Below are 27275 nucleotides of genomic sequence, written 5' to 3'. Positions count from 1 at the left end.
CATATAATCGTGGAAACAGTCCCCGGGCGCTCTTCATCCTCTCGCCTGTTTTCCTCTCTTTCCCTTTCGCGTCCACCCCCCCCCTCTCTCTCTCTCTCTCTCTCTCTCTCTCTCTCCCCCTCTCTGTCTCTCTTTCTAACTTGTCCATTCCGCGTTCTACTCCGCACTCTATTCCCTCTGTCCGCGCGCGCTAAACGCGCATCGATCGCGCAGTCGTTCAATACTCGTCGCAGCGACGTATCCTCTACTTCATTCGATAAAACGTGTTTAATCCATTGCCGTAGCAAAGTTGGCCTGTCGGAAGCGACAGGCACACCGCCGCGCTTCGACGCCACGTGGCTTTGTTTCCGTTGAACGAGCTCTGCTGCATTCGATAGCGCGCGCGCGCGATGTCTGCACGACACGGCGCAACGCGACATCCAGGCGCGGACTTCTGTTTAATCTTTCAGCAAAAAGTTGCTGCACCGACCGCATTTGTATGAACAGGTCTAATATTTACGACGCGGTTTTACATCGAGAACACGGAAAACGAACGATCCGCGCGTGCATACGAGAATGCGGGTCTTCTGCGGTTAGGATTGTTCTCGCGCGAGCCTGCGTGACAAGAGCCTCACACCACGTGAGACGATAAGTCCAGATAATTCCAGCGTAGAAAATTCACGGAGCCGTTCAATCGGCCGACCGAATATAGCTTTTAATACAACGTGCTCTGCCTCCGCCCCCCTCCCCTCTCTCTCTTTCTCTCTCTCTCTCTCACATACATTTCTATTTTGCGCCATATTTCTCTTCTCTTTATGTTGCAAATTATTAATACGTCTGCTGTTTGCATTTCTCTTCTTTTTCCGCATTGACACTTGGCTCTATTTCTAATATTTTTATATATCTTAGGCGATAGACGACTGCATCCCATAGGATAATAAACTCTATTCTCTCTCTCTCTCTCTCTCTCTCTCTCTCTGTGAGCTGGCTAGCGTTATTCGGGTCAAAATTCGTCGAGGGGCGATGCATTTCTGGCTCGAATATTTCCAAGCGACCTGCGTTACGCGCTCTGATATCGATGATGGATTTCACGTAGATCTTTATTATTTCGCCCTCGTCACTCCGATCCGGATACGATCTCACGCTCACAGGCAAACTCAATTATAGACATTACGTATCGAGACGCGCGAACCATTTCAACCGCTTCGAGCGCTTTCGTGAGAATCGGCCACCGACTCCGGAATCCTAAGTCGGCGATTCCTCCTACACGCGTTCCTGCTTCTCACTCTTACGAAGGGACCCGATGATTCCGACGTCATCGTTTGTGTCGGTGATACGAAAGACCACGTAGATTATCCTCAAAGAGAATGCCATTCTCCCGCCCATCTTATTATTTGTTCTTGACTCGAAGAAAGATAATTGGCAAAATAAACGAAAAATATATATTGACTCGATAAGATTCTACCGTTGTCTGCTCGCGAGAAAGTGTTCGTTCTTCCCGTTAACTGAAGCTGTATTATGAAGGAGCTCGAAAGATAAGAGAAAAGACGAATCGCGGTCAGGCCTGATTCCCGCTCTCTTCGTTTCCCTCGCAATAGTATATTTATTCAATAAATATTTTCCGAGCCACTCAGCGAAATGATTTCGGAAACGTTTCGGAGACGTTTCATTTTATCTTAATGTCTAATTTTTTTCGCTTATTCTTCGTAAACCGGTCCGCACCGAGAGCTGAGAGCTCCTTATGGATATCCAGAATGTTCGCAAAGTGAAATCTCCAGCTTTCTCGAGGAAATTTAATCGACGACCGCAAAGGCCTCGCGTCGAAATCTGGAATGCGCGCTAAGCACAGAAGCGGTGCTTTTCCACCTAGTGCGTCTAGAGCGTGTAACATTTCTGCCGAGTCGCTAGATGAAGAAAAAACTATGTCAGATATAGACAATGACACCGTGCGCAGAATCTCCTGACAGCCTAGCTATCGTTCGCTTATTTGCTTCTTCGTACTTCAATGCGTCTACAATTTATTAACTCGATCGACTCTGATGACCCAGTATACGTCAACGTAAAAACTTGTGCGCACACCGCGCAACGAAGGGATAACCACTGCGAATGCGGCTTCGTGAACTTTATTAAACCACGTAGCGTCTCGCGAGTTCGCGCCTGCCATCAATAATGCGTGCCGACGTATTCTATCGCCGAGTCGCATTTCGCATTACACGCCGCCGTTGACGTCACACCGGCGCTTTGATCTCGCAAATGAAGTAAATCGCGCCTGAGCTCGCCGCGACAAGCCGTGCGCATGAAAACACGCGTGTGAACATTTACCCCTCTTTTTTCCCAACTAACGGGAGACGATATTTTATCGAGATAAAATATTAATTTCTGTCTCTCTCTTTCTATCCTACCTCTCTCTCTCTCTCTCTCTCTCTCTCTCTCTCTCCCTCCCTCCCTCCCTCTCTCTCTCTTTCTCTCTCCGACATGTTCGCTCTATATATACGTCTATCAGCATGTGAAAAAAACAGATTTCAATCGATTCTCACGCACACACGCAAATGTATTTTTTCAATTTCTGCAATTACAGGAAATGATACGAAACAACATTCATATCGTTTTACTCATCGGGACCTTGCGCTAATGTATAACATGAATTAATTAAACAACGTTGTTCGTGCTAAAATAGTCTGAAATTATCTCCTCTCTCCGTCTTTCCTCTCTCTCTCTCTCTCTCTCTCTCTCTCTCTCTCTCTTTTTGTTCTTCGCTGAAAGCATCCTGTTTACTATATGGTGTACGTTGAGTGGCGCCGGCGGAAAAATGCAATTTTGTGCAACAATATTCTTCGGTTTACTGCTTTTCTTTCAGGCACACCGAGTGGTTCAGCATGCCGTGAAATTCGCACATCGCGCTCATTTACTGTCCTGTCTCCGCCACACCCGCATGTAGAAATAATCTCGGTGCAACGTTACACGCGCCTAACGAGCAGAACAACCTCTCCTTTGAATTGCTCGTTGCTTCTGTGTTCCACTTGTACGTTCGGTTCTATATCGTGCGGGAACGGGATGATAATTTCGGTTTTTCCGAGCTGTCAGTTTACAAGTGATCTGTGCAAATCGTCGTGCGTGCGTTTCCTTATACCGACGTTCGGATTACTTACGTTCAGATCACCATCTCCTCACGATCGCGCGAATTCGAAGAGCCACAAGACTTCGAGGGATGTTTACGATGCGGCTGATGAAACGCTCGATGCCACGATGGACGATATTAAATATCTCGCTCACGCGTCTCCACGTTTATTCGCGATAATTAATCTCCGTTGTTCCGAAATATTTGCTAAAGATGCGAACAATGTGGATGTGGGCGTCGCGGATCGTACGCGCAAACATGCGCGCACACGAGGAATTGGTCCATGCGGGAAAATTAATGTTGACCGCGCGGTATCCTTCTCGCGAACAAATTGAAATGAATCTTCCACATTCAATTCAATATTATACGAAACGGGATGCAAATCCGAGTATGTTATTTTGACACGTATAAGTATGTGATTGATTGAAGCTTTCTTTACACGTTCTTTACACGTTTCTTGCCGTTTCTTGCTCGTGTCATTTGATACGTTAAATGATGTCTACATGAATCAAATGACACGATTCAACGTGTCAAAATAACATACTCGCGTTTGCATCGTATCGCGATTATATCTAGGAATCAATTTTATGCCAAGTATCGTTGGTGCACCATTGACAACGATGGTCCTCCTTTCGCAATTATACGACAGAGAACTTTAAGTTTCTTCTATCGTTAATATACCACTGATTACGACAATTTCTTCATGAGTAAAAATGTTTGGTCCATGATACAGCTTGCAAATGAAATATGAACGGTAGAACAGAGAAATACCGACTGAAAATATTAACACTCGTCTAATTTATCAAGGTTTGTGATTAACTTAAAAATTGTGGTATTTTCAGTCAAAATTTCTTAATCGTTCTCTCTCTCTCTCTCTCTCTCTCTCTCTCTCTCTCTCTCTCTCTCTCTCTTTTACTTCGCCAGAAAATTGGTTCATTCAACCAAACATTTTTCTCAAATTTCTGTCATTAATAACTCGATAATTATTGCGAATTACAAAACGGTATGGGACTTTTATATTTGTCTTAACCCGCTCTATGTCTCCACGAGCTCTGCAACGTTGGTTATAAGACACTCTGTATACATACATACACACACACACACACACACACACACACACACACACACACACACACACACACACACACACACACACACACATGTATTTCCCTAAAGTGGATTACAAGCTGCCCAGACGAAGAGTCGGTCAAAAGACTCGAGAGTGATGGATAGCCTCAATCTTCAGGTAGCCAGACACGAGTCTAAGCTCTTATCCATTAAACTGCTGTGGATACATATAGGTTAGCCTTTGTACACCGAGAGTACGTGTACACGCCTCGTTAATCAGCTACGAGTCTAAAAATCTTCCTCTCTCGCGTCGATTATGCCGCTCGGACGGACAGATCTTTCGGCGATCCGCCACTGCACCTCCGATATAACTTTCGATTCTAATACTCGACTCGTTGGGAGTTACACCACTTCCGAAGGGCACTTTCCCGCCGGGCAGCTTCTTCGTAGGAACTCAGTTGTCGCGGAAATTCGCTCCAGATCGCGCTATTCGGTGCGCTATTTATGGCTCTCTACTGGGGATTTTATATTATTGATAACGAGGTGAAACTGCGCGCGCGCATTTTCTCTCTCTCTCTCTCTCTCTCTCTCTTTCTCTCTCTCCCTAACCGAGGAGTTTCGACTAAAAAAAAGATTTTAACCTAGATTCGAACCAAAATTCGCAGCCCTTTAAAATTTACCGACTTCCTAAAATTTAACCAAGTCTAGACGTTTTCTGTGAACCTTTACAATTGCATTCGATAGTACTCGTCAAAATACGTAAGACGGCATCACCCTCGACTTTTTCTTTCCACCGGAAGTGTCTCAAAAAATTGCTTTCCATCATTCATTTATTTTAAATCGATATATCGATTTTCAAGAGATAAATCAGGAAAGCGGCGAGGCAAAATGGAAAGGGGTGCGGCAGTTTCTTGAGAGATTCGTTCCAAGCGAGACACCGTTCATCAAATTTTAATTGTGATAGCCGATGGATAGACCCTATCTCCCTTTATCTCCCGTCGGTGAATTTCAACCGCGTGCGCGCACCTCCTTCTTCTCGCGTGTTTAACGCCCCGGAAAATTCCCATCTTATCTGCGAACCTATTCGGGATTCCGCAATTTTCGCACGGGTCGGATCGATATACGAGGTGGGACTTTCGTGAATATCTCCGTAAAAATTTCCACGGACGCATGAATAGCCTTCTAGATATATCGCGAAGTATAGCATAGCGAACACGGTGGCGCTGACCCCGTCGTCCTCGCTGTTGTCGTCGTACGAAATTTAATCTCAGATTAGAGAGCGACTCGACAATGGGGCGTCGTTGATTACGATGAGCGGTGCAAACGGGTAGAAAGCCCAGGGCAGAATCGATTTTCGTCGATCTATTCTCTTTCGCTGAATACCCTCATAAAATGTTAAAAAGAGGCAGACAGAGGGAAAAAACTGGATATGCGTATACATTCTGATATGATTATTCGACTAATCTATCATTTTGACAGCTTGATGTGTCATATCGCGTTATATCCAAACATGATGGAAATAATTGGAGAAGACTAGCGTGCTTGGTAAATGTTAGAGTTTCCTTGAAACTAAATTATTGTTCTATAATTTCATTTTATAATTCTATAATTTCGATAATTTCAATTTAATCAATCTATAATAACTGCAATTAATATATCAATAATTAATATATTAATACATATACAATTTAATAATTTTGAAATTTCCAAAGGTCGATAAGTTAACAAAAGTTAAGGCACTGTTATATTAATGTATTCTCGATAGTAAATAAAGTAATAAAGTCTAATACTATTTTTTTCCTTCGACGAATAGTTAACGAGATATCGTAAGTTAAATGTTGAAAAAGTTACCAAGTTTTCCTTAAATATTTAAAAAAATATTAGGTAAATAAAAAAATGTTTCAGACAAAAGTTGTTGAAATTAATTGGTAGAAAAAGAAGATATAATAAAAAATTGGGCTTTCAATTTAAAAAAATTAAGTTGACCTTCAACCGACTTTGAAAATGCCCTCCAAATAAAAAACTGATAATGTCATTCTCTTTCCCCTTCGAAATCATGGAAAATATGTTTTAGTTTTTTTTAATATCTTTCGAGATAATAATAGTTTTCGAGATTTTTTAATGCGAAAGTGCAAATGGAACACCCTGTATATATATACCTAAAGTCTAATGTTTAATACAGATGTGATATTTATAAAAAGTCAAATAGGAAATGGCGATTTGAGAATGGAAAAACACGATGCAGAAAAGACAAAAAATAGAAGGGCGCGAAATAAGAGCATACGATACTCGTGATGCAAATCGTCACGAATGGATTGGCACGATAGATATCCGAACGTAAACATGGCGCTTAAATTGCTTATGCTATCGATGTCGATGTGACGTCTCCGCGGTGACGGTGACACGCGTACGCGTCAAGCGGACGCGTTTAAGCGCGGTTTAATGCGATAACGTGCGCGCGTCTATAGGCCCGGCAAATTACTGGCGCGAATTTGCCAGCTGGACCCTACCGGGCACGCGCTGGGGAAGGTCGCGCGGGCGTTATGAGAATAATAACTATGGAATTACAAGCTATTACGGATTACAACCTCGTTAATAGGAGCCGGTCATGAGGAATTTCACGCACGGCTGCATCTTTAGCGCGTCCGATCAGCGTCGTCCTTTCGGGGCGTAAATTCAGCTACGGTCGGCAATATTATTCTCCCCGAACTTTTGCTCGGGTGAGCGAGCGAGAGTGTGAGAGCCGCGTTTCGCCGCCGTTGCAATTGTTGCGAGCAATTAACGATCAGTAAGTATTAATTACGGCGGGGGGGGGGGGGGGAGCGCTCGGCCGTCATGTCGCGAATATTGTAGATACCGCGCGCGGTCCTACATGGCGCGCTCGCCTGCACGTATTAACGATGTTTGAAGGCGGCACGCATGTACCTTTGATAAAATTCAAATTAGCAAGGCATCCTTGACACAAATGGGAGAATATCTAATTGCGACGTAAATGCATCCTCGCCCGCGATTATTATATTTAGCGTGATCGCATTTACTTGCAGAGCCAGCTCACCGTCGCGTTGTAGCGCGCTCGAATAAAACGCACGCCCATTAAACGCAACGCTGGACGCGACAAATTATACTCGACGTATTAAATCAGCCGATGTAACAAATTGCATGGTGTCGTAAGCAACGTTACATACACGTCTCGTTAATTCGGATATATACTTCACCTTATCGGCGCATGTGTGTGTGTGTGTGTGTGTGTGTGTGTGTGTGTGTGTGTGTGACTCGGCGAAATTGCGACGAATAATTTAATATAGGCTCACGACGGCAATCTGATTTTCGCTCTGATCCCGTATCACACGTTATACAGCGCAATGAAATGATATTACATCAGTAGCGATAAAGAAGTAGCACTTTAACGCTAATGCCGGTCGCGAGGCTAATTATCGAGTAATCAGATTCCTCCGAGTTTTAATGTACAGTAAACCGAATTAATCGCAGTCTACACTCAAAGCAATCCCACTTACCGTCAATTATTATTATATCACTAATCACTATGCGTGCGCGCGTGTGTATGTATTATTGCATATATCGACCGTCATATGCATTACTTTTATGGTATCAATCATCATGCACATCGTATAACAATGTGCATGATGATTGATATATAATATTCGGTCTGAGTCGATTGCTTTTGTGTAATCTGCTTCTTTTTTTTTTGGGAGATAAAATATCTCACAACACACAGGGAGATACGTGTCGCACGTAGAGAAATGAAAACCTCCGTGACATATATTTTTTCATGTTCTCGCTTAGCGTAACATTTTCGCGAGAGCGGAGGATAAGCCGCTACATCGCATAAACAAGCCCGCACGTTCGTTCGTCCGCGAAAATCTCATTCGATTTTTCGATTAAGCACAGCATAATCCCGAGCAATAAAAGAGGTGATTTCGCTAATACCACACTCGTGAAAAAGCCATTCGAAATGGCTGTTAATTATCGCCCAGATACGTAAGGCAGGAATATGCTACGTAGCGCGTTATAACGAAATTCGCTTTTGATAACTCAAGTCACTGCCGCACCGTGGAATTTCAAATGTCGGACAACAAACTTCATCGTTCTTAGTTCGGACATGCAATTTCCCTCAACATAATTACCAGCGACCAGTTTTCCCTCGCGGTATGTTCGATATAAAAAAACACCACAACATAAATCGGTTTTAAGTTATCGTTCAATCGTGTCTCCTTCTCTGGGAAAGTGATTGAAATGTGAAAAATATTGCGAAATATTCGTACGATGGTTGAGAAAGCAATCGGTGATCAAAATCCAGATAAGGAATGACAGATAAGGAACATTTTACTCATTCACAAAGTCATTCCCGGTGACTGATTAAGATTAATCTTTCTGCGAGTATTCAGTCACGAATATCCCGTGACGTTACGTTACATTGCGTGGAACATTGCTGCTGAACACCGCGAAAAGTAGTTCACGATAATTATCCACAAAAAGTACAAAATAACAAAGGATTGAATACTGGCGTGTTCATTTGTTTAAGATTACCAGGATTTTAGCGATTATATTTATACATGAAACAATCCTCAAAGTAAAAAGCGTCTCATTTAAATGAAATAAACAGAAATTCACTCGGATAACTAGCTTATTATACTCCGGGATAATCCTATCGGGGCATCGTACAAGCGCAGCAGAAAGAAACGCAACCAGTCACGCAAAAAGAAAAAAAAAAAAAAAAGTCTTGACATAGGTGATATTAATGAACAAAGGAAGAAAAAAGCATAGAGAAGGCTACTACATGTCCAGCGACAAACGCTCACCATGTCGTTGCGGCCTTTCTCGTAAGGCCGGTGTAACTCCGTCTATTCGCCCGTCCATCCGCCTATCCACGCGCTCAGGAAACTTCCATTTAATCGGCCCGCGAAAATCAATAGGCAGTCCGGCGAAACAATGTTTCGCGACTCGGCACGTTGCGTTACCAGCGATTACGAGGGCGTCCCGAGCTTCGGCATTCGTTCGTGCAGCGGTTCGCGTGATTCGTGCGCCGTTATCTCGCCGGCTTATTAATTTATCTGATTTGAGAGTTTGCCTTGTATACTTTCCTCCCCCTCCCTCTCCTCGCTTTATCTCGAGTGCCCCTGATCTATACGTCACCTCCTCTCCCCGTACTCTTTACCGATTTACGCACGCTCGCACGCGTCGACGAAGGAAGTTTTCGCGCCATTTCCCCGGTTTCCGACGCTACGAATAACTCGCAACGACCCGGTCTTATCGCGCAACGTCCTCAAATACGGATAGGACCATCGTCCCCCGTCTCTCACGAAAGCGATCTCTTCTCTTCTCTCTCTCTCTCTCTCTCTCTCTCTCTCTCTCTCTCTCTCTCCAAAAGCACGACATCACCGAAGAACGATCGGTTACAACAAACTTACCCCCTATTCCTCCTCCTTCTCTCCTGGCGGCTAGCTCTTCTCTACTAGCCATACCGCAAACGCGGAGGCGTTTATAGCTTTATTTACGAGCATTTAAAACGATACGAGCCGTCTCCGAGAACGAGCCGCTCCCTCATGCACAACGCGAGTCGCGTATTTCGGCGTCGGACGGGAATTGAAAATACCCGGCGTCTCCGTCCGAGGAGAGCGACAGCTCCCCGGACTTTTATCGTTATAGTCTCCGGACATATCTTCCCTCACGTTGTGAATTCTTCCCGCCGCTTCTATTGCGCCACCCCAGCTGCGTTTACATATTGGATATTTCATCTTTACGTCGCGTATTACAAAGTCAAGAAGAATAATAAATTCGCGGACGCTTTTTTACGGCCGATACTTACGCTCGCCTCTCCTCCTGCCCCTCCGCCCTTAACATCCCCGCATTACCTTTACATTTCTCGCGCGTTCACCGTGTTCCACCCGGCAAGAAGTAACACCAACGTCGAGAGCTCCAACCGAGCAACGACGGGGACACATGAATCATCCCTTGAAATTCCCTGCGCGTCACATGCTTCTGCCTGCCTCCTGTGGGAATTACAATCGGAGAGGTCTATTTCACGGGCGATTTCCACGTGCGCGCTCCGTCGCGATTTGCAATCGCGAAGACGCGGGCTACTTTTTGTGGAACGCTGCAGTTTCATTCGGCGCGGAACAGGACACGAGGACGGAAAAATCAAACGAGTGTCTCGCGGAAGTCAGCGGGGCGTGATAGTGCGCAGCTTCACTCTCGAGTCCGTCGACGCGACGCGCGGCTTCGCGGCCGCCGTCGCGCGCTAAAAGCCCGCGCATCCTTCTGCCCTCCTCGGGGTAATGGAAACCGCCGCTGGCTATTTTTCCCTGCGGCTACGTCTTTCAAGCCGTCACCCCCGCGCCGCGAGCGGATTCGTCCTACCGTCGCGTTGCCAAGTCTTGCGACGCGACGCGACGCGACGCGACGCGACGCGACGCGACGCGACGCGATGCGACACCGCACAGAAAACGACGATCGAGATAAGCCAAGAGGTTGCGAAGCAAAAAGCCTCCTTTTTCCGTCCTTTGTGGACGCGGCGGCGAGTGCCCTACGTTCTCGGTTATTATTCATTATTGCGATGTTTTCCAACTACCCACCGCCTACACTCCCTCTCAGCCCAGCGGCCGACCATCCAGTGGATCGTTTGTCAGGCTACACGATCGATGCATGCGATGCTTTTCCACTCGTCGCGCACACCGCGCGGTGCATACGTGTGCGAACTTGACGTCGACGATTACCGCGCGCGCGGATGACCGGCCATCGCGCGCGCGCACGGGCCGCCGTCTTGTCGCGACTCTCGCGTTTGCGGCGCGTTTTACCTGATACCCGGGTACGACTGTATTCCCAGCCCCTCCGGAGCCCAGGGCCCAACCCCCGGCCCCGTGGAATTCGAGACCTTCACCACACTTCGGAATATCGCGTTGTTGGCTGAGCGACCGCATCATCGGTTGGATTAGCTTACGGCTCCATTTCAATCGCTAGTTAATGCGGTCGCTTGCGCTCGATTGCGTTTCGCGTTGCGTATATCCAAAGTCGTTTCTTTTTCACCTCTTTTGTTACGTCCAACGGCCGCGCAGCCGCTCGCTCGCGGGCGTACGTACGGGGGAATTGAAAGGCTTTATACGTCGATACGTTGCGCGGGCGACTAATATTAAATCGGAAGCTCGGAGAGCTTGTTTAAATATGCAAAACCGTCGAATTTATATAGATTCCACGCGGTTCGTTATACGTTCTACGGTATACGTTATCCGTTCGAAAGCGGTACAACGGAAACCTCGCGCGGGAGAGGAAGCGCGATTAAATAGCTAAATTGACAAAACTGAATGGAACCGCCCTTGGAGAATTAGATTAACCCCTTCGCCCCTACAATATCCGTGTGAGACTTGTGGTAAGGAATTCGGGCCAAACATAAGAAAGACGAATCGTGATACGTATATTGGGCTAAATATAGAGAGAACGGGTAAGATTCATCGTATGTTTTGCGAGCCAAACATAGGAAACACAAGTGAGACTTTCAATTTTTCGTGTTCAATTTTTATGTGTTTTGATCAATTTTCTGTGTCTGCGATTTAAGTTCTGCGACCTGCGATTTGGCACAATTTAAATCATGGTGCAAAGAGTTAAGGGAAAGAAGAAGAGGATGAAGAAGGGAAAAGGAGATCTCATTCGACGCGGCGAAGAATCGCCGCCGTACGTTCTCTAGCTCGCGCATCGCTATTCCACTTTCACAGTAGAAGGATAACGAACATTGGTCGTAAAAGCGTAAAGCATCCTTTATGGAGCAGCCCCATATATCGCCGTCGCGTATATTCTTTAGAGCGAAAAGAGCGGCCAGCCGTCCTATCTCGAAATGCACTTATCCTAAATTTTTCGGCAACGCAGGGACGAGCGCGCGTGCGCGTCATGGCCTTAATTTAATTTGCCGGATACAACAGCCGAGGCGGAAAGTGCAAACTCTTGCACGCACGTTATTTACACGTCAGTTATTCCACGGAACGAGTCCTGCGGGTCACATTTACCCTGCCCGGGTCGGCTGACGAGGAGGAGACACGAAATCCCATCCGATCAGTTATGGCTCCGTTCATCCGAGAAGATACAGAGTAGTCGAGGGGCGGAGGGGACGCGCTGATGGCAATTATCCCCGAGAAAATTGAATATCCGCGTGAATAACGGCGAATAAGCCAGCGGAACGAATGGACGAACAGACTGAACGAAATCGGCAGGCACAGCCGGCGTATTAACGCGCGATCCGCTAAACGAGCGCTAATTGACTACGAGTAATCACCGCTTTCCGCATTCTTCGACGGGCCGATTGGCGTAAAGCGCGCGACACGATGTGACATCGATGTGAAACTAGACGAGGAGATGTAACGTCGACGTTCAACTGCGGCACGATCAACTTCGCGCAAAATGCCATCTCATGTTAATTTTCGGGGCCTCGTAATCTCGTTACAATCCCGAAACGCTGTTCGAAACTAGAATCTAGGACAACGATAGATACGCGCACGGCTGACGCAGGGACCGGATATGCCCGAGAATCCGCCCTTTGTTCGAGCGGGAAAGAGGGAAATTTATGGGTCACTATAATCCCACGGGCCCTTCCATATAAAGCATGGTAGCGCGTGTGTCGGGCGTCGCGCTGATATCGTCAATGGTCCCGTTAATGACGCGTTGTGCAACGTGATAGCGAGTGCGTTCGCGGCGAAATTAATTGCTCGAAATTGTATCGTGGAAAAAAACGGGGGAGAGGGAGATGATGGAACGCGAACGAGAGAGCGAGCGGAATATCGGAACTTCCTCTCCCCCGACGATGGTGTTGTAAAAAGGCCGTGATTGCTTTTTTCATGTGGAGAAACTATGCGCGGACGGATATTTCAATTGAGCAACACGAATACACACATATACATTTTCTCTCTCTCTCTCTCTCTCTCTCTCTCTCTCTTTGCATGTATACATTGTGCACGAAACTATACGGATTCGTACATTACATTTTGTTTCTATCTATGATTGCATGGATCGGAGCAGAGAGGCGCGCGCGCGAGAGAGAGAGAGAGAAAAGGGGGGAAGCATTTTAAAGCACCGTACGCCGTCGCCGCTGTACACGAGGACCACGTTCTATATACGTACATCGAAATACATAAAAGAGATTTACGATTTGCTATGTGTGCTTAAGAGACTTTTATTAAACCGAACGGAAATATCGTTGTATTTCTGCTAAGTTATAGCGAATAAAGCTGTGCCAGAAGAAAGGTAATTGGATTCGCAGCGGATCTTCTGGTGCATTTTTGCATGCGCCTCTGTACGCTTTACAGCACGGTATTCTGCGCTGCCATTTGATTGTAACAGGAACCGTGCGCGCCCACACAGCCGGATCTCATCAACGGTATCAATAATATCGCGCCAATAACACAATTCTGCATGGTTTTGTATTTTGGATTTCAAAGATCATTTCTTACGTAATTTTATCCGCTGAATACGAATCCGGCCTTAGAATTTCCCTATCACGTCAGATTTTTTAGATAATTAGGTTTAAACAGTCAAAAAATGCCGATTTTTACTATATTCAACCGATTATTGTTAACAAAGTAATTTTTTCTCAACAAAGTCGCTAACGGCATTTTAATGTACTATTCTTCCTCTTTAAAATCATATAAGATTTTTTATTTTACGATTATTTTTTATGGAGATACTGAAATTTATTGATATTGAAGTCTATATGAGATTCAAAGCACATTATAGATATTATAGACATTATGTGACAATCTATTTCTCTAGCATGACTTGAATTGATAAATTTATTATTATTAAAACTATAAGAAATTAAAAGCAGCAAAATGAAAAAAATATAGTATTTTATAGTACACAGTGAGAAAAAATGAAAGCACAAAGATAGGATTCTTTAGAAGTTATTTTTATAATACTATATACCAACTAAACATCATTGTTCACATGGTGAAAATTTTCTAGGAAATGTTACTGTCATTTTAAAGAGGATGAATAGTACATTAAGATGCCGTGAGCGAATTTGTTGAGAAAAAATTACTTTGTCAGCAATAATCGGTTGAATATAGTCAAAATCGGCATCTTTGGGCTATTCAAACCTAATTAACCCGAAAACCTGACATGATAGAGAAATTCTAAAGCCGGATTCGTACTGAGCGGTCAAAATTACGCAGGAAATAGCCTCTTAATTCCAAAACGCATAAAGTTTTGGAAATTTTGCAAACCTGTGTAAACCACTGCACTGGTGACTCCGAAATAGTTACGCAATCTTATCGGGATGTCGTATCGTTTCCCCATCGCGCCGAAAGTGGATATTTTTTTATTCGGACTTTGACGATATCGGAAATATCTTTGACGTACTCGCGAAATATTTATCGGGTACCAGGAAATTGTCCGGTGATGAATGTCGGGAGACTCGATTCGACCGAATACATAATTTTCCCGTAGGTCATAAGTAGAGGGAGAACGAGAGGGATCCCCCCCGGTAATGCAAAGAGATATTCGATGCGAAAAAATAGCATCAGGACTCGCCGAGGAAAACAAGGCGATTAAGATCCGGAGCAGATTGTAAAAATTTTTCGCACGAACCGCTCGTTCTCCGTCCTCGGTGTGGCTTGCGCTACGTAGCGGGAGAAACAGAGAGAGAGAGAGAGAGAGAGAGAGAGAGAGAGAGAGAGGGAGGAAGCGAGAGAAAGAAAGAAATACCGCCGCATTTGCATACGCATTTACATGGACACGCGATGAGGGATATAACGAAACGTACGGAAGAATATCTATCATCTTCTTGAAGAAAGAGACCGGTGGAGGGGATGAGCTTTCAACGAGTCTAATGAGATCAAAGTGCTCGATCCGCGAAGAAAAAGTTGGTCCGAGCGTCGCTCGGTCGATTCGATGGAAATTCGATTAATGAACGCGAACGAGTGGAACGAGTGTATTTCAGGCGAGTCCAAAGGGAAGAATTGCGCTCAAAGAACGGCTCCGGGCGTTCGACTTTAATCGAACTTTGGCAAAAGCGGTTTCCTTTTATAACGCGAGAGACATTACCGTGGCTTTACATAGAATCGCTCGATACCGTTAATTAAATATCCGCCTTCAAGCGTACCGAAAAATCCTGGCCTCAATATTACACTCGCGCGAGATGTCGAGCCGGTTTGATCCATTAAGCAAGCGATCGACCGCTGCTGTATATTGAATTTTATGCCGCTGTGTTAAAGGAAGAAAGAAAGAAAGAAAGAAAGAAAGAAAGAAAGAAAAAAGAGAAGAAGGCTGAAACGCTCTCGTAACGACGTAATATCCACAGACGATATAGCTTGGTTGCTTTTATCTTCAGAAGAAGCCTCCCGAGAATGTCCCAAAAGAGTCGCACACCTGCACGCGAGGAATCCGGAGATAATCGGATGCGCAGAAGAGAGAAGCTTCACTCGAGCTTTCGGGTTCGAATAAGCTGGTCGTCTCTCGAACTCGGGCGGCTATCGGAAAGTCGGGCGACCTTGAAAATTTCTCGCGCCCGCGCCCTCGTCGACAGGAATAATAAATGAGACCGTCGAAATCGAATCGTTGATTAGTCTGCCGACGCTCGTCTGCGCAGACACGAAAGTAGCTTTTGCTGGCCGTAAAATTTCATGGCTACCGCAGCGGGGCGCGACGCACACGTCGAGTAATGTCACGTAATATCTTTCGTGCGCGAGCGCTCGCTCGCGAAGCGATGCCGATCACGTTCGGTCTGCGAGCTGATCCCGGTCTCGCGTTGCGGGCGCATAAAGGCGCAATGCACCTGGCGGGAATACGGACCGCGAGGGAGCATGGACGGAGAGGATTCATGACGCTGTAGTCTTTCCTCCATCTTTTATCTACTCGAAAAGCACGGAAACACGCGCCCTCGCCACCGCGGGAGCGGGCATATTTTTTTGCTGAAACTCGCCCGAGCACGTTTGGTGCATTTCAAATGTCGCCGACTTTAACGAGCACCGTTCCGCGATGTCGGAAATAAAATCCGCTATTTTCGACGCGTTAACCCCGTTACCAGCCGAAGAGGTTCAATCTCGAGCTTTTAGCCGACCGCGTGAATGTACCTGCGAAGCGTTTCAATGGGACAATAATGTCGTTACTTTACCGAGGCGGAGAGCGATAACTCTCTGTACTGTCGATTTCTTTTGTAATCTGTATAATAAATCTGAGAGATGCGGTTGCCATCGGACAAGAAAGCTACCGGAACGAGAAAAGTCCGATAAAAGCGAATTCGCAAGGATCACCTGTTAGAGAACGAAACGTCTCTATGTCACGGCAAATTTGTCTCGAGATGCGAGAATCGATTTCGCGTTTCTAACCGCGACGATATGAACGCGGACGTATTTACTTTGCCTCGAAATACCAGCGGATTGCGTGTGGAATATTTTCTTCCGGTTGTTCGAGCGTATCTCGTTGGCGTGTACGCGCCTGCACATCTCCGCCCTGCCCGTTACTGCACATCCTCAATGATTTCAGTAGTAAAAAAGTCAGAAGACGCGATGCGTCCGACAACGGCGGCGGATACGTCAGGCGCGAGAAGAGGGAAGAAAGAGAGAAGGAGAGAGAAAACGACAAGAGTGAAAAACGATAGCTCTTTATTCAAAGAGAATAGAATACAAATGGGGAGGCTAAAGAGGAAGCACAAGACTATCTTCTCTCTCTATAGCTCGCTCATTTTTTCTCTCTTTCTCTCCACTTTCCCCTCTATATCTAGGCTACCTCTTTATTTCTTCTTAGAATTCTCCTACCACGCCCTTTCATGACCGCACAAACACGATTCTCATCTTTATCGCGAGAACGGAAGATGGAGATAGGGGGGATGCGGATAGACAGTGTAATAGAACGAATGCGAACTCGCAGTATATATTTTCGCAAATTTATGACTATTATTCTCGCTACTGTATGTTCTCTCTCCTATTCCCCTTAAGGGGGATCCTGGTGTAAAAGCTTAAAAATAAGGGTATTTTTAGCAATTTTTTTTTTGAGATCTTTTATTACCGCAAGCATCTTCAACGAAGGCTACTATGCAGTTTTGAAGATTATGGGAACCCTGATATCAAAGATATCAAAATTGGATCGACATGCAAAACGTTCGCTGATAGCCGGCCGCACGAAATGACAAGAGCGTCGCAGCCCAAGGAAGTAGCACTAAAGATGCTCGATTGGCTCGAAAATAGCAATTAATCGACCAAAACGAATTCAACCGACCATAACGGATGTCGGTCCAATTTTGATATCAAATTTTGATATTTCCATAATCTTCAGAACTGCATAGTAGCCTTCGTTGAAGTAAGCTTGCAGTAATAAAAGCGGTGACTCAACTATTTAATTATTTTTATAATTATTTCTCCGAGCAGGTATAAGATTACTTACCCAAACGCTTTAGAAATATCTGCTGTTTATTGTCAATGGGCCCGCTGAGCAAAGGATATCGGCACAAAAGACTAGTGCGGCCGCACCGGGCGCTCCGCTAGGCGCGGGCTGCTGCGCGCCCTTTTGGAGCACGCAAAATGTGCTCCAAAAGACAAATAACACTTCAAATAGGGCTCTAAGAGTACATTCTACAGATCGAAAACTATTGCGATATTATAGCGATTCAGCGAAAAAAAATCGATTTTCCCGGTCCTCTACACCAGGATCTCCCCTTAAATAGATTTTTCGAAGATGGATTTACGCGAACGAAGGCGAACGCAAAGGAACCGTCGTCGTCGTCGCCGCCGCCGCCGTAGCGGCAGAATTTATTTCGATGGCCAACGTATATATTTGTGTAACGTATCAGGAACTTTATAAGAGGAAATACGCGCGGATATTGTAGGAGAGAAAATATTTGGAACACTCACGCGAGCGTTTTCAAACGTGATCGCCCATGTCGTCAAAAAAAAAAAAAAAAAGGAAAAAGAAAGAAAAAGAAGAAAAAAAAAGAAAAGAGAAAAACGAAAGCTCGATGACATCAGGAATAAATTATATCATTTCTCGTTCAGTTCAACGAGAACACGTGAATGATGGAGCTTTTGTTGAATCGCGCGCTACAACGACACAAGATCGTTTGTAAACATTACAACACGAGAGCCTAAAATTTCGCCGCTGCAAACTGTAAATGTTTTTTCGCTTTTTTTCCCTTGTCCGCGTCAAAATATTCAATCTACATGACGCGGCGACGCGTCATCGTAATTTAAACATTATTTTAAATTCGCGAGATACGCGTTTGTTTCGCACGTATCACATACATACGTGTGTTTTCGTCAAATAATATTCTCTTTGTCACATTGACAAATGTGTCTGCACATTTGGACTCGCTAGATTTGGAATCAAATTCCACTGACCTGTCGCTGCGCCACCGGATCATCCTGAAACAAACAGATTGCGTATTATTAACATTTGCCGCAAACACAAATACCCCGGTGCGCGTCGCGAATGAAGAAACGACGAGCAAATTGCGATTACAACATCGCGAACGAGCCGGTAAATAATCCTTCATTATCGTGTTACCGCATAAATGATAACGACGACGATATTAAAACAAACGTGCAAGCAATTAGCAAAATTACGATAAATAAGTCAACTCGTTTACCAGTCGGGCAGCACCGCACCGCAGCCTTGACTGCGACGGACGTCCTCTCAGCGCTGCCGATGGACGTCGATTTGACAGCCAACTTTGTCTCTTGAAGATATTCACTCGTGCACTCGCGCACTCACGCAAAAGTTACAAAAGAAGATTAATACGATTAATACGATTAATACGATATTGTAATCGCCCGACTACTTTCTCGGCACTCCCGACGCGTTGCAGTTATTCACGCGCGAAAGAAAAAAACAAAGGGACGATAACGAACGTAACGGTCACTCATGATCACGCGTGTTAATTAATGCGGTAATAATCGACCGACACTTTGCACTCGGCACTCCCGATATTGATTCGTCGTCGCGGATTTGATCTCGCGTGGACGTGAGCAAAAGATCCGTATTCGGACATTCACGCGGAACCCGCCGATCCGAGCGAACCTAATGTTGCGAGCCGAATGTCAACAAGTCGCGTACGACTCAACCTCCCAAGGATGATTTTCCGAGGAATCCGTGGGGAAGGGGAAGATTCCCGAAGTTTCCCATGGATTTGACAACGCGTGTTTACTCGCGCGACTCTGCAAAAAAATAAACACATTACGCTGATTTCTTTGAACTGGACAATCGCACGCGCGTCGATCTCGACGGAAAGCGATTTTCGTCGATTTCGTCGAGCGAAATATTCGATCGGTGTTACGCGCACACCGTTTTATCGGTCTGTAATAGAAATAGGAATTTTCTAATAAATCTTCCAGCGAGAATATAGGTCGGGCGAATCCAATTGAGGTCGCGATGCCTGACTCGCTGCCGCCACGAAGGAGGATTAAAAACCGTCTCGACGTCTGTTTTCGTGACGCTTTTCGCGGGGGATGCGCGACGTGTTCTACTGTCTTGTCACGCTTCAACAATGGCGACGCTGGCTATACAGGGGAGAGTAAACCGCGTGAAATCCACGTTTCTATCGTCTGCCGAAGCGACGTATGCGTATGTGTGCGTGTGTACGCGCACGTATAGCGTATATGTGTGTACCTCCGTAATTGGACTTGCGAGAGGATAGGAAGTAGACGGGTGGTAAGATAGGTAACGCGCGAGACTAACACTGACATGTATGACCAACACACACACACACACACACACACACACACACATATACATATATGTATAGAGAGAGAGAGAGAGAGAGGGAGGAGAGGGAAAGAAGACGAGGACGGAGATCGACGATTTATCAAAGGGATCTCGCGCAAGCTCGTGTTCGCTGTATCGTCTGTGTATGTGTCGAGAGTGTCAATAAAGGAATTAGTATATTAGGGAAGGGATTCCGCATTCGACGTGCGCGCAATTCCCAAGTGACGCAAATGGCCCTTTGTGCGGGCGGTTCCGATTATTATCGTTAATTAAACGCGCCACTATGTCTAACTGATAATTATTTGTATGCACGAATTATTCGCTGAGCGCTAGCATTGTCCCCTGGACAACAAAACTCGGGCGAAATGTACTCGGCGAATCCGTCGATATGAGAGAGAAGAATTGTAGCGCGTAAAAGTCATCGAGAAACTCCATTCGACGCGCTTTCATCCCGGTAAGATCGGAAGATGGGAGAGAGAACTTGAGTCGCGCAAGCTCGCGACGTCGTGGCGCTATGAACGAATGAAAAATCCACAGAATCGATGCGTAGTCCGCGCAGTATACAACTTTTAATCTTTCTTATTACACCAGTCGTCTGCGCTTAATAAAACAACGACATCCGATACGGACCACATCGCGCGCGACGGGTCTGCAAATTTCATTTGACTATCGCGCATGCAAGAGTGTGCGCTCCAGAGAGAGAGAGAGAGAGAGAGAGAGAGAGAGAGAGAGAGAGAGAGAGAGAGAGAGAGAGAGAGAGAGAGAGAGAGAGAGAGAGAGAGAGAGAGAGAGAGAGAGAGAGAGAGAGAGAGAGAGAGAGAGAAAGAGTGAGCCACGGAATGTTATTATGTAATAAAGATCATCGGCCGCTGACTTTATTGTGCGGCAAAATTGCCAACGCAAACGCAAAAGTCATCGGGACTCCGACGCGATACGCTTTTATCAATCTGACGAGATACTGTTCCAATTGTATTACGCGATTGCAACATACGTGCGCGCGTAGGCACTTGTGCGTGAGTTCATGCGTGTGTACTCGCATCGGAGGGGACAGCCGCGTAAATAGAACGTACGAATCGGTAACTGCATTCTCGCGGTGCATCGAGACGCGATGGTTTTGGCGGACTCGCGTTACACAGCCGTTACTACAGCGCCGTTAATTTGAGCATTCTATTAAAATGCCGGCCGGTTGTCCCAAATGTAGGCAATCGCGAAATCCGTTTCGCGCGAAATTCGCTCGTTCGCTCGCGAATTGATCGACGGCCGCAATATGTCCCGTCTCTCAGCCGACGATAAAACGATTACACTCGTCAAAATAAATATTTCGTGTCGGGATGCAAAGCGCGATTCGACACGAGCGCTCGAGAGGCGGCTCGGCACGCACGAAAATTCAGCCCCGATCGATAATTGTTTTAGTTTTACAGCGTTATTTTCGCGCCACCTTCCTCCGACGAGATTCAAGTGTAAATTTAAGACAACGGGAGGGACAGCGCGTGCCGAGGGGAACATCGCGTGCAGCGATATGCGTTCATCATACTCCTCCGGGTAAAACTCCGAGCGATAGAGCACACTCTTCACGTGGAGAGCGCGGCTCGTTGCATTTACGAGCGTCTCTTAGCTCGAACGAGATAACGAAGCATTAAAAGCCAGCGTCCCATCGGCCGCATCGACGTCGCTCGCTATAATAAGGAACGAGATTTCACCCTCCCCGTGGCGATTCTCCGTCTTGCCGCCGCCGCCGCCAAAGCCGCCGCCGCGTCCTCGCTCTCACCCTCACCGTCATCGTCGTCGTCTTAGTCACGGTACGGCGTCGCGCCAGTTATCGTCGCAAATTGCGAGGGCGTTACGCCTGCACGTGCGTCGGATAAGCGTCGTAAATCGTCGATGCCGATGATAGCGCGACGACAGGAGGCTGCGACGCACCGACGGATCGGCAATCTGCATAGCGAGGCGGAAGTGGACCTCGATAACGACCACGTGGAAATTGAATTCCGCCGGAAACGAAGAGAGACTCTCTCACTCCTGTTCCCTCTGGTCACCACCAGTCTCTCTATTCCCCTCTCGTTTAAGCTGCAACACGACGGACGGACTGATCGTCGCGGGTAGTAGCGCCGACATTGGCGGCGATGCAACGAGGGGAGATACGGGGGGGGAGTACACGTCAAAATCCCTCCTTCCCTCCCCCCCCGGGAGGATCGGTTGTTGTTCTCGTGGGGATAAAATTGCGCTGGACTCGTGGCAACAGTCACGAACTCTCTAGCCCTTCTAGCGTTAATGAATGGGAATTACATTAGCACCGGCCGAAGAGGGCTTGTGGCGTGGCGCGACACAACGCGAGAATATTGGATTGCCCACGTTTGGTTATAACGTTTCCGTCGCGACACGCTTCGCAAGGCCGTTTAGATCGGCAACGAGGGACGATCAATTAACGTCCAATTTGCACTTACGCCGCGAAAGCTGCACGCACCTTCTCGCATGTGCGAGATGCCTGGCAAGACGAGAAACTTGTAATTATCTCTCTTACTCCACGCTGACTGGCCTAATTACGGGCGAGGTGCACCCGCCAGCTTGTAAACATTAACAACTGTCTGTACAAATTACGTTCGTACTCGCGTGTGTGCGCGCACACGCGCAATGTCCCGAAATTCTCGCGAGGTTGGCCGCCGCGCCACGCCACGCCACGCCATGCCGCGTCGCGCCGCGCCGCGTCGTCGACGGCTGTTGCCGTGTTTGCGCAATCGTTCGCGTTCTCGCGTGCGTGCAAACAAAATACTACTTGTATATACGGGACGATGCAGCCACGACAGGCGGCATTTACGCGCAACCAGGCGTTGTATATCTCCACGGAGGAAGGAGCTTACGTATCGCGCGCCAGACGTATTACGATGCCAGGCGACCAAGGCGACGTATCCCGGGCGCACTGTGTCCCTTTAACATACCGCACGTCGCGCGCCATCTCTCCATCACGCTCCACTAGAGTGCGAGAGAGGATTTTTCTATCGAGAGCAAGAGATATATTCCGTCTCTATCAACAGAGACACATTTCGCTTCGGAATCTAAGATCTCACGTCTCACGCCTTTTCAGCCCGTGCGAATCCGCGTCAATCGCTCCCGATGGAGGGAAACCATTCGTCGTCGTTTTCATTTGAGAAATTTGTGGAGAATCCATCGCTCGAAATAAATGTTCAAATGACGCGCGCTGTACGTATAATTTGCGAACTATGAAAAATGCTGCCTTTTCGAATGTTCTCTGTCATTCGATCAGGAGACACAGTCGCCAAGTTCACGCGCAGCAACGGCGAGACGGAACGTGTATTTATTTATTTTATCAAGATTATATATCTACGCGACGCGTCTAGTTGGGAAGTCTCGTCGATATCGGATCTCAATGACGGCTGAATGGGTTGATTTCACATTAGGCTTAATCGATAGCTTGGGGTTGAATTATATAATGAAAGTATTTTTATTTTTGCTCTACGTATCTCTTAGAGATATTACGATGCATAATTTCAATGTGAAAATTTTTAATTAAATAAGAAACGTCGTCGTCGTCGTCGTCGTCGTCGGAGTTGTCCTTTTCCAATTTCCAACACAAGATGGTACTAGTAGATGGTAGCTTGCAGTTGATAACGCGCGAAAAGTGTGTATATAAAAAATCGCGTTTCAACTATTTATTGCGCATCATTGCGTATCATAGTGTACAATATCATAGTATTGCTATAAAAAACTACCTCTATTGGCTCTGAGTCCTTTAAAGTGCATACGTTACGTTAGTACATAGATAAATGCGCTTCACGACACTCAGCCAACAGGGGTAGTTTTTTATAGAAATATTGAATATTGAACAGACAGAAGAGTTCTGTATCGATATATCTTTTGCGGATAAAATAATAGCGGGATTAATCAGCAGACTTGACCACTGAATCGCGACTAGCTGTGATATATTTCCAGCAAAAGATATATTGACATAGAAGTCATTCTATCTTTGTTCGATATTCAGTATTATGATGTTATTGTATATTATATATTTTGTTAATTGCAAATAAAAAGTTACAGGAAGAAATTAAAAGACTAAAAGAAATGATTGCACAATTGCAATCAACATCTCGTTCAGGTCTTGGTGGCTGCGGCAGTAGCTCTGAACGAGACGTTGATTACAATTGTGCAATCATTTCTTTTAGTTTTTTAATCTCCTCCTGTAACTTTTTAATCATAATAATTGTAAAATTGTTATTTATGTATCTAGTTGTTATTTATGTATCTAGTGATTTACTCGATAAACAGCGACTTTTGAATCATGAATATATCTCTAAAGAAGATTTCTATATTTTCAAAGAAGCTTATTATATTTTTCATTCCAGGAAAATTTCAAAATCCGCTTCTATATTTTAATTTTTTCTATTTAATATGATCAACGTTATTTTATCTATATGATACAAGATATGATTTATATGTTTTAACCAATCCAATTTTGAAATCTATAATATTGCAAATTTATAATATTAATAACATAAATTTGCAATATTATAAATTTTGACATTTGTTTTATTAAAATATATACTTCATGTCTTATATCGTATAGGGAACAAACATTGAAACATTGAATATGAGTATCGTAAAATTTAACTGGATATTAAATAGAAAAAATTAAAATATAGAATATAAATTATGCGGGCAAACAGAATAAACCTGTAACTCGTCAACAACTCGAAATTCGAATAGAGGAGAAATTCGTCCATCGAGAAAAGGGATAATGAGACAACAAAGAAAGAATATTGCGTAAATGTCGGCCGTTCTGATGTATGTTGATCATCGAACAAGCACGCGATTTCTCGCCGACATGCGGCTAACCGCCGCGTGTTTCGCAACCCGTTCGTGAATTGTTATTGTTACATACGAGAGACCGCGCACGAAAAATTCGCTTTCGTCTCCATCACTTACGGGGAGGTATGTCGTACGAAATACGATTACCGCCACATCCCGTGCGCGACTCGCAGTTCTCTTAACGAACTTTCACATCGTGCCCCGCAAAAAAAATTCTCCCGATGATTCCCGATTTAATTAACTGAAAAACAAAACTCGTTAATAAGTCCGATCGGAGTCTGCACGGAACGGGAGTAATGGTTTATCGATTGCGAGTCTTCGGGGTGTAAATTACATCTATCGCACGTGCGCGCGCGATCGGCCCCGCGCCGGGGTTAACGAGAATTTGAGAAAGATCGGAGCAAAATCCAGCCATAAGAGAAGCAACGCCAGCCGATAGACGGCGATGGCCCGGCTGCGACGTCGGCAGTCGTTGGCACCGCTCGAAGAGTTTTCCCATTTCCATGTCGTCGCGGGCGCGATGAAGTTTTCAAAAGCTATTTTAATTAACGGACCGGGGCCGACGGCCCCGGCTGGCTCTGGGAGGTTCGTTGATCGTCGAGCAACGCTCGGGGAGGAGCGCGGGCGACTTTTACGAGCCTCGGCGACTTTTACGAGCGATTATCGCGAGAAAACGCGTCAAGCGGCACAGGCGGTCGGTAGGCGGCTAAAAAGTTGCGCAATTATCCTCGAACGCTGGCTCTGCCGCCGGCTGTCCCCTATTTTCGGGCCATTTCTATCAAACCCGCCAACATCCTCTTCGTACTCTCGCCGCGCCGTTCTTTAATCGCGCCAAGTTATCCACATCGGACGGCGTGCGTCGCGGAAATTCGCGAGTAATGACGCGCGAGTGCGGCTGCCCCGAATCGTATCGCGCCCTCTCGCTCCATTTCTCCCACCATCCCTCCCCCATCATCAGCCATCCCTCCTACTTCACGGTCGCAACACTCGTTGCGAGAGCGTTTCTTTCCGCTGCGATTGACAGCGCGAGTTTACAAGCCGACAGAGAGAAAGGGAAAGCGAGAGGGAGAGAGAGAGACAGATGGATGGATAATTTGCCGGGCTGGTGATCAATTCGTAATCCCGCTTAACTCGTGGAAACAATTCTCCCGGTTCGATCGGAATTTTTCCCATCGGAACGATTCTCCCCCGGCAGAGGGGCTTTTTGCTCCTCTTGTTTCCTCGCCGCCACTTCCGCTCGTAAAGAATGGCATGGCTTGCGAAAAATACTCCGGAGACAATTGGGTCGGGGTCGAAAGGGAGAGGAGAGTACCCCTACCTACATTATTCTACATCAATCGCGGAGAGGAGGACGGGATCGTGAAAAACGATCGCCATCGGATCGGCTATTTTTTCGCAAATTTCCAACGGATTTTTCCTCTTCGCGTTATTATCCAACCGAACGAACGATCGGCTAATAAAAAACCATTCCCACTCCCTGCCCGAGATCGGCGACGAGCCAGAGCGCTTCCTCGTGGAGCGTTATACGTAGAGGGACGAAGAGGGAGAGGGGCAAGTGGGGGTATATCTTGCTTTGAAAGGATCGGTCGCGATCGATCGCAACCCGGCAATGAGTTGGCGACGAGGATTCTTCGCCTCCGTCAGGAAAATAAGCAGGGATTAGGTTCTCGCGGGATAAAGAGTCGGTATATATCGAGATGAGTTTTCGGAGCAACTATTTGAAAAGGCGCACTCCTACCTAGATTTCCCTCTCTGCCTTCGCTCTCTCTCTCTCTCTCTCTCTCTCTCTCTCTCTCTCTCTCTCTCTCTTATGTAGCGATACTACCGCCACTACCACTACACGCATGATAAAATGGATCCCGAAACTCGACGAACTAATCTGGCCCGAGATAACGCCGTTCCACGAACGCTATTTTTATACACGGGACGTTTTTCTATCTCGCTACGTGAGTGAAGGGACACACGTGCAATGTTCGCGAAACTGCGATATTTTCGGAAATTCCACTCGCACACGGTTTATTGCAAAACTTTGGTAGCTCGATCTAATCCCTTGTTCACATTAACGCTCAACGCTACAAGCGCATAACTATGTTTATATACTTATAAACATAGTTTAGCGTAGATGATGCTATAAATTACTTAGCAGAATGCAGTGCGAATGAAACTAAATATTGGTTAAATTTAACGACCATTCGACACGATTCACACCTCTTGCGGATCGAGACTACATTTTCAGTCATATTTTCCAAAGCGTATGCGATTTCGATGTAATAAAAATATTGAAGATAAAATACAATTGTCTGCCCGAGCTAAAAAAAGAACACGAGGCGATGCGCACGTAGTCCCGCGAGATTACGCGATATCGTAGAAACGTGTGCCCGCCGCCATAAAATAGAAGTACCATATTAACGCAGTCATTTTTGATAAACGCATCCTGCGGCTCGACAGTCGTTTGGCACGCCCGCGAGTATTCCCTCGGCGAATTTGAATAACGGAGCGGAGCGCGAGTGAAACCGAGCTCCACGGAATTAATTCAAGACTCGCGCGCCGCACTTACGGCACGCGATTAAACACAGCTTTGGGTCTCGCTACTGGG

The 27275-nt window shown here is 46.0% G+C and overlaps 1 protein-coding gene across 3 annotated transcripts in view; it reads left to right on the top strand.

Moving 5' to 3' along the window:
• LOC105186913 (frequenin-1) overlaps positions 1 to 27275 on the top strand; it is a 44469-nt gene that overhangs the window by 4722 nt on the left and 12472 nt on the right. The gene's annotated exons all lie outside the window — the stretch shown is intronic.

The sequence above is a fragment of the Harpegnathos saltator genome, unplaced genomic scaffold, assembly GCF_003227715.2.
Source record: "Harpegnathos saltator strain DR-91 unplaced genomic scaffold, Hsal_v8.6 scaffold86, whole genome shotgun sequence".
Taxonomy (NCBI): domain Eukaryota; kingdom Metazoa; phylum Arthropoda; class Insecta; order Hymenoptera; family Formicidae; genus Harpegnathos; species Harpegnathos saltator.
Note: the sequence above shows the minus strand (reverse complement) of the source record. Positions and strands in the feature narration are given on the sequence as shown.